This window comes from Ursus arctos, unplaced genomic scaffold, assembly GCF_023065955.2.
Source record: "Ursus arctos isolate Adak ecotype North America unplaced genomic scaffold, UrsArc2.0 scaffold_31, whole genome shotgun sequence".
NCBI lineage: Eukaryota > Metazoa > Chordata > Mammalia > Carnivora > Ursidae > Ursus > Ursus arctos.
In genome coordinates this window covers 30,975,294-30,982,806 of record NW_026622997.1, presented here as the reverse complement: position 1 = coordinate 30,982,806, position 7,513 = coordinate 30,975,294, and the positions used below count along the sequence as shown (strand labels likewise).

The 7,513-nt window shown below is 42.9% G+C and overlaps 1 pseudogene; it reads right to left on the bottom strand.

Moving 5' to 3' along the window:
- Window positions 1-934: 934 nt before the first annotated feature.
- On the bottom strand, window positions 935-4,039 carry LOC113243695 (suppressor of cytokine signaling 5-like; annotated as a pseudogene).
- Window positions 4,040-7,513: the final 3,474 nt, after the last annotated feature.

Here is a 7,513-nt window from a genome sequence, read left to right as displayed (position 1 = left end):
TCCAGGACAGAACTGTAATTCAGTTCAATACTAAGAAGCAAACACTAGACTGGATATTACTTCCAAAATAGCTCACTCAAGTAGTATTGCATACTATTCTAAGTGACAAAAAGGTGCTAAGTAAACTTATTTACAGATACAATGACCGTACAGTACCTTTCAAATCTGCAATTTAGGTTTGAGATTTTCCATTAGAAATTAACTGCTCTGAAATGCTATAGATTGTACTTAAGCAACTCGGATATGAGAGTTTACAGCAAGAGAAATACTGCCATCCAAATTATTAACTACAGTTTAACAATAATCTCAACATCAGTGGCCACTGTTGTTACTATTCTCTGACTTGTTTGGGCCTCTTCTAGTCTTACTTCCTTCACGGTTCACAAAATCATCATGGGAATAGGAGCTCAGCGTGGGAATCAATGATCAGACTGCACATGTCAACTTAAAAGTCACATACAGGGGGCGCCCGGGTGGCACAGTTGGTTGAGCGTCTGTCTGACTCTTGATTTGGCTCAGGCCATGATCTCAAGGTCCTGAGATTGAGCCCTGAGTCAGGCTCCACGCTCAATGAAGACTCTGCTTGTCCTTCTCCCTCTGTTCCTACCCCCTACTCCCACTCTCTCTCTCTTTCTTTCTCATAAATAAGTAAAATCTTTTTTTAAAAAATCACACACAGGATTGCATTGTGGCAGCTATTCCAAATGTCTGGGTCTTTTCTGTGTTTTGTTGCTGTTGTTTAGTTTTTATTTCATAATCATAAACATAACTCTGCAATCCAGCTAGACTTGGAGGGGAGTAAGGAAAATATGGAACCCATGGAACTGCAGTGAGAGCCCAAAGATTATAGGATATTTCGAGCAGATGGTGAAGGGGTGCTCTCCTGAGCTACAGAAGGAATGGTCTGGTAGTTAAGAGAAAACACAAGTCAAGTTTATTGAATTTGTCCACAGCCAGCAATGGTGATCTTCTTGCTGGTCTTGCCATTCCTGGACCCAAAGCTCTCCATGTCTTCCACAATATTCATGCCCTCTTCCACCTTGCCAAAGATCATGCCCTTACCACCCAACTGCTCAGTGTTGGCAGTGCAGATGAAAAACTGGGAAACGTTTGTGTGGGGCCCAGCATTCGCCACGGGCAAGCTGCCAGCACCCATGTGCTTCAGGATGAATTTCTCATCATCAAATTTTCCCCATAGATGGACTTGTCTCCAGTGCCATTATGGTGCGTGAAGTCACCGCTCTGGCACATAAATCCCAGAATAATCCTGTGAAAGCAGGAATCTTTATAACCAAATCCTTTCTCCCCAGTGTTAAGAGCACAAAAGTTCTCTGCTGTCTTTGGAACTTTGTCTGCCAACAATGCAAAGGAGATGGGGCCCAAGGGCTCACCCTCACCAATGATGTCAACACCGTGGTGGGGCTGACCAAGGCCAGCCGGCGTGGGTGGCTCTGGGGCAGTGGCGTCTACAGGGCCCCAAATGTCTGTTTTAAGTTAAAGCACTCATTAAACTTTAATGCCCAAGCTATCAATACAGCTGTACTACTAACTTTATAAATCTGAAATTTTAGAACTATTATTTATAATACCCGGTTTATAAACAGTACCTTTCGCAGAAGAGACAAGGAGACTGAATACAAACTATATCAACACATAAGTGAACTCTACTATGCCCTTGTGGCCAGAAAATTGCATTTTTTTCTAAAAGGAAGATAGTATTTTTTGGACTTCCAAATCTTAATTTACGGAACTCCAAGCACCGCTGCTGCTTTCAGAAGTTTATAGAAAATTCTTAAAAAAAAAAAACTTAAACATGAGTCATACTTTTGAAACACTCATCCAATATTAATAATTCACTCTTCAGTAAGAAATAGGATTCTTCATAGCAAATGCCCCAGAGCTGCCTCACTCAATTACCACAGACATTAAAAACCAAACTGTTAGTTAAATCTGCAAAATGTTGCTGTAGCCTTTCAGGATGTCTATACATGTGGCTTTATCCTCTGTGGTCTCAATAGGCACCACGCTTATCTAAGTAACAGCAGACCACGTCTGACAGATACTAGCCCTAAGTTTGTATATCGTACTGAAAAAAGCCTAAAGGTGACACGTGTGCTTATTATACGTGGACTCCCTGATGTACATAAAAGCAGATCTAGTAATGCCCTTTGAGAACAGGAGAGTTCTCTCTTAACTTTTTGTTTATTATGATATTCTTTTTTTTTTAAGATTTATTTATTTAAGAGCAAATGCTAGTGGGGGAGGGGCACAGAGAGAGGGAGAGAGAATCCCCAGCTGACTCCGTGCTCAGCGCAAAGCCTGGCTCAGGGCTCAATCTCAGGACCCCGAGACCAGGACCTGAGCCAAAACCAAGAGTGTGACACCCAACCTACCGGGACCCCCAGGCGCCCCTGTAATGATACTCTTTTTTTTTGTAAATTATATGGCTGCATTAGCCTGATTTAATGTATTAGCTTTATCATCGGTGCTATTTTTTTAATGTTTTTTTAATTATATTATGTTAGTCACCATACAGTACATCCCTGGTTTTTGATGTAAAGTTTGATGATTCATTGGTTGCGTATAACACCCAGTGCACCATGCAATATGTGCCCTCCTTACTACCCATCACCAGCCTATCCCATTCCCCCACCACCCTCCCCTCTGAAGCCCTCATTTTGTTTCTCAGAGTCCATAGTCTCTCATGCTTCATTCCCCTTTCTGATTACCCCCCTTTCTTTATCCCTTTCTTCCCCTACTGATCTTCCTAGTTCTTATGTTCCATAGATGAGAGAAATCATATAATTGTCTTTCTCTGCTTGACTTATTTCACTTAGCATTATCTCCTCCAGTGCCGTCCATGTTGCAGCAAACGTTGAGAGCTCGTTCTTTCTGATAGCTGAGTTGTGGTCCGTATACGTAATGATACTCTTTTAAACAATTCTGTAACGTCGATGGTAAAGGAAGCCCATCAGTTCCATTACATGTAGGGCATCTGCAGGCTACTATATGGCAGATACATCACAGGCTAAAAGGGAACGTCCTGTCTGGTGATATAGGAAGCAATGGCTCAAAAATGCAAGAACTGGGATCTTTTTAATGTTCCGAAAGTCCTGTTACAGCGGTGGAGTGAAACACACACGGGTCCTGAACATCAGAACGAAGGTTGCGGTTCCACTGTTCGACTTGGGCACGACGGGATCCGCTGTAGCAAAGGAAGCTCACAGAGAAGAGGTGGTTCTCTTGTGCAGAGTCCCCGAGCAAAAATGTGCCTGCAGCTTTCGCTTCAAGAAGGGCTTCTGCTTTGCAACGGCCCATCACTCCCCGGCAACAGGGACTCCCTGTGATCGGAAGCAAAACCGCCGCGAGGCAGTGCATGTAATCAATCTGTGGACGGACTTTCCGAGCTCCCAGCGAGCTGACACCGGCACGGGTGCCTCCAGATACCTGATGTTGCTTCTGCCTACGTGACTGCAAAACAGGGGGGTTGTGTCCTCTTCTGAGTCACAACTAGCTTGATGGCAAAATTGTCCCCGATTATTTCGGGCATTCCATGAGCTAACTTTGGCCCCAGTTCATATAACGAATTAACCTGTGCAGCGGCTTCAATGTATGTATTCGTGCGTTGGGAGGGGTGTCAACCCCTTCCTTCCCCAGTACTAGGCCACCTTCTCTCTCTAAGCTTATGTTCTTTATCCTCTGTAGAAGCCAAATATGGATCAACTGGATGGAAAAATGTTGAATGTGGTTTCACAGGGCCTACATGCTATGTAATCAAATGCCATTTTGGAGCTAAATCTGAGCCAGCAGGAAAAGGGCATTTTGCAAGGATTAACTCAGACAGGTGTATTTTTCTTTTATTAGAAAAGAAGGGCTTTAACTACGTGTTGTAAATGCTCATGGAAAAACACAAGCCCATGGTATCTGGCAACCTTTGTCCCAGAGACCGACTTCCGTTCAGGGTCCAAACAAAGAGACATATTGAAATACTGGTGTCTGGATTGAGAAAGTAAATAACTTGACTGACTGGATAACACATCTTTTTGCAAGTCAGGTGGTTTCCCATTATTTGATTTTGACAAAATTGAATCAGGACCTCTTGGAATTGTCAGCCATTGAGTGATTAAAATAAGCTTTGGTGATGATTACTGCATGATTTTTTCCAAATTATTTGGAAGGAGTTCCAAAAGAACTCTGAGAATTATATTACTATAGCAAAACCCTTTCTATTCCCATCTACTTGTTTTATATGGACCAGTTTTCTTAGCCACTCTTAAAAAAAATAGGAGTGGAAGGATGCAGGACTCTTTGAGAAAAATCACCTACCATTCTACTGAGATGCATTTGCAATAAAATGTCATTTATCAAAAAATGATCTATACATTATTTTGATTAATCCTGCAATAAAAGTACTTGTAACAACAGGTAAGAAAGTTTTAGAAGATTATGATCCCAGGAAATATTTTTAAAAATTAAATTTCAGGGGCGCCTGGGTAGCGCAGTCGTTAAAGCGTCTGCCTTCGGCTCAGGGCGTGATCCCGGCGTACTGGGATCGAGTCCCACATCGGGCTCCTCCGCTATGAGCCTGCTTCTTCCTCTCCCACTCCCCCTGCTGTGTTCCCTCTCTCGCTGGCTGTCTCTCCGTCACATAAATAAATAAAATCTTAAAAAAAAAAATTAATTAAATTTCAGGGGCACCTGGGTGGCTCAGTCACCACTCTTGTTTTCGGCTCAGGTCATGATCGCGAGGTTGGGGGATCGAGTCCTGCAGTGGGCTCTGTACTCGGTGCAGAGTCTGCTTCAGATTCTCTCTTCCTCTCCCTCTCACTCGTGCTGTCTCTCTTTCTCTCTCAAATAAATAAAATCTTTCTAAAAATTTTTAAAAAATTAAATTTCAGTGTAAATGCACCTTTATGTGGTAGAGAAGTATGAAAGGATGATCAATAAAGACTTTCTTTTTTTCTCCCCATCTTAAATCATTTGGACTTTATTTCCAACTCCAATATTTTGCAGTTATTTTCTTGCCCAGGTGAGATTTTATTCCTGTCTCATACCCCCTTTTTTTAGAATTTAAATTCAATTAATTAACATACAGTGTATTATTAGTTTCAGGGGTAGAGGTCAATGATTCATCAGTTGCATATTACACCCAGTGCTGATTACATCACATGCTCTCCTTAATGCCCAACACCCAGTTACTCCATACCCAACCCCCCTCCCAGAAACCTTCAGTTTGTTTCCTATAGTTAAGAGTCTCTTATGGTTTGTCTCCCTCTCTGACTTTGTCTTGTTTTATTTTTCCCTCCCTTCCCCTATGATCCTTTGCCTTGTTTCTTAAATTCCACCTATGAGTGAGATTGCATGATAATTGTTTCTCTGATTGACTTATTTCTCAGTGTAATATCCTCTAGTTCCAGCCAAATCGTTGCAAGTGGTAAAATTTCATTTCTCGATGGCTGAGTAGTAATTCCATTGTATATATATATACACTACATCTTCTTTATCCATTTATTAGTCAATGGACATCTGGGCTCTTTCCATAATTTGGTTATTGTGGACATTGCTGCTATAAACATTGGGGTGCAGGTGCCCCCTTCAAATCACTACGTTTGTATCTTTGGGGTAAATACCTAGTAGTGCAATTGCTGGGTCGTAGGGTAGCTCTATTTTCAACTTTCAATAAAGACTTTAAAGCATAAAATTATATCACTTGAGGATAAATGTCTGTGACAGTAAAATGGACTAAAAACACAAGTTCAAGGAGAAAAAGGAGTAATGTAAACTTTCTTATAGTTAATAAAGTGATTTTACTTTTTTTTTAAACATATATTAGTGGGTGATGGTGGGTATTAAATTGGCATTCAAAGCTGATGTAACATTTGTATTTCAAAGTGTCAAGTTCCTTTCCAACTTGTATGCTTTTATTTAATTTTCCTGCCTGGTAACCCTGGCTGGAACCTCCAGTACAATACTGAATAGAAGCGGTGAGAGTGGACATCCTTGTCTTATCCCTGATCTTAGGGGGAAGACATTCAATCCCTTACCATTAAATATGATGTGAGCTGTGGGGTTTTCATAGATCCCTTTATCAGATTGAGGAAGTACCCTTCTGTTTCCAGTTCGTTGAATGTTTTGCATGGTGGCAGTTTAAAAGTTATTTCAGGGGGTAAGGGAGCAAAATGTTTGAAAGTTCAAGTTCAAGCTCCTTAGATGCTCTATCCCTGCCATACCCACAGCAACAGAACAGTCCTGCACATAGAAGAGGCCCAACAGACGTCTGAGGGACAACCTACAACCTCTCTCCCATCTCCCTCCTTGCATTGTATTCTCCAGCGAGTCTATGGGGTCTAGGCCCTCCCCCACCCCACTCCCCAATACCATGCGGTCTTATCTGGCTAGAGCTTCCTTTCCACGCTCTCCCATTCCCATCTGACACCTATTCATGCTCCCCAGCGCTGTCCAGGTGTCATCTCATTCAGGAGAGACATCCTTCCTCCGACCCCGAGCTAAGTGGGCCTCTTTTTTGTGCTCCCGTGGTACCTTGTGCTCCTACCATTATGCGCCGTGTGAATTATTTATCGAGATGGCCATCCCCCACTAAATGAGATAAGTGATACTGTGTGTGCCCAAGAGTGTGGCTTCAAGAGCCCGACGGCCCAGATTCAAAACCCTGCCTCTTACGAGCTTGGGTGACCTTGGTTGTGCCTCAGTTTCCTCGTCTGCCGGAGATGCTGAGAATAGCACCTATTTGGTGGTGTGGTTTGACAGCTGAGGGACAACAGTGCCTAGTAAACAGTAATTATTATATGAGTTAGCTATTAAGTCCTCCAGGGCAAGGCGTTGGTTTTTTCCCTTGCCTGCTTCTCACAGCCCTGGCCTGCAGGAGGCTGCTCAATGTCCGTCATGAGGGGGAGCATGGTGTGAAGTGTCCGAAAGAAGGAAAAGCAAAATGGACTCAACATAGGGCAGCAGGTAGAAATCAGAATTCAAGGGCATAAGCCATCTCTATGTATTTCCTACCGCTGTCTTCACTCGGACCCTGAGACTGCCAAGCTGGAGAAATTAAATCCCTGTCATGACGTCCTTGCTCTCCCTGGGGTCCCATAAGAGCCTGGGAGGTTTAAGCTCGGCTCAGAAAATAGGGAAAATAGTTTTGATCTTCCATCCTTTATTTTCCTTGTCCAAGTCCGCGCGGCCCCTTGAACGCATTCAGTTCAGCAGAGCGTCTGGGGCTGGCCGCCACCTCATGATGTTTATAATTTGCCTTAAAATACTTTGGGATTCTCCGTTGGACTCAGGGAAAGACTGAGCCCTAGGTCACTCTCTAGATAGATCCTCTAGGTGAAGATGTTCTTCCGGTACTTACAGAACCTTAGAGAGGGCTCGAGGCGTCCCTGTTTTGGCAACTCACCCAGAGGGGATGTGCTATAAAACTTTTTTCATCATTCCCGTAGGGTTGGACTCCCATGGGTTTTTTTTTTTTTCTTTAATTGGCATTTTTCAAAAAACGAAT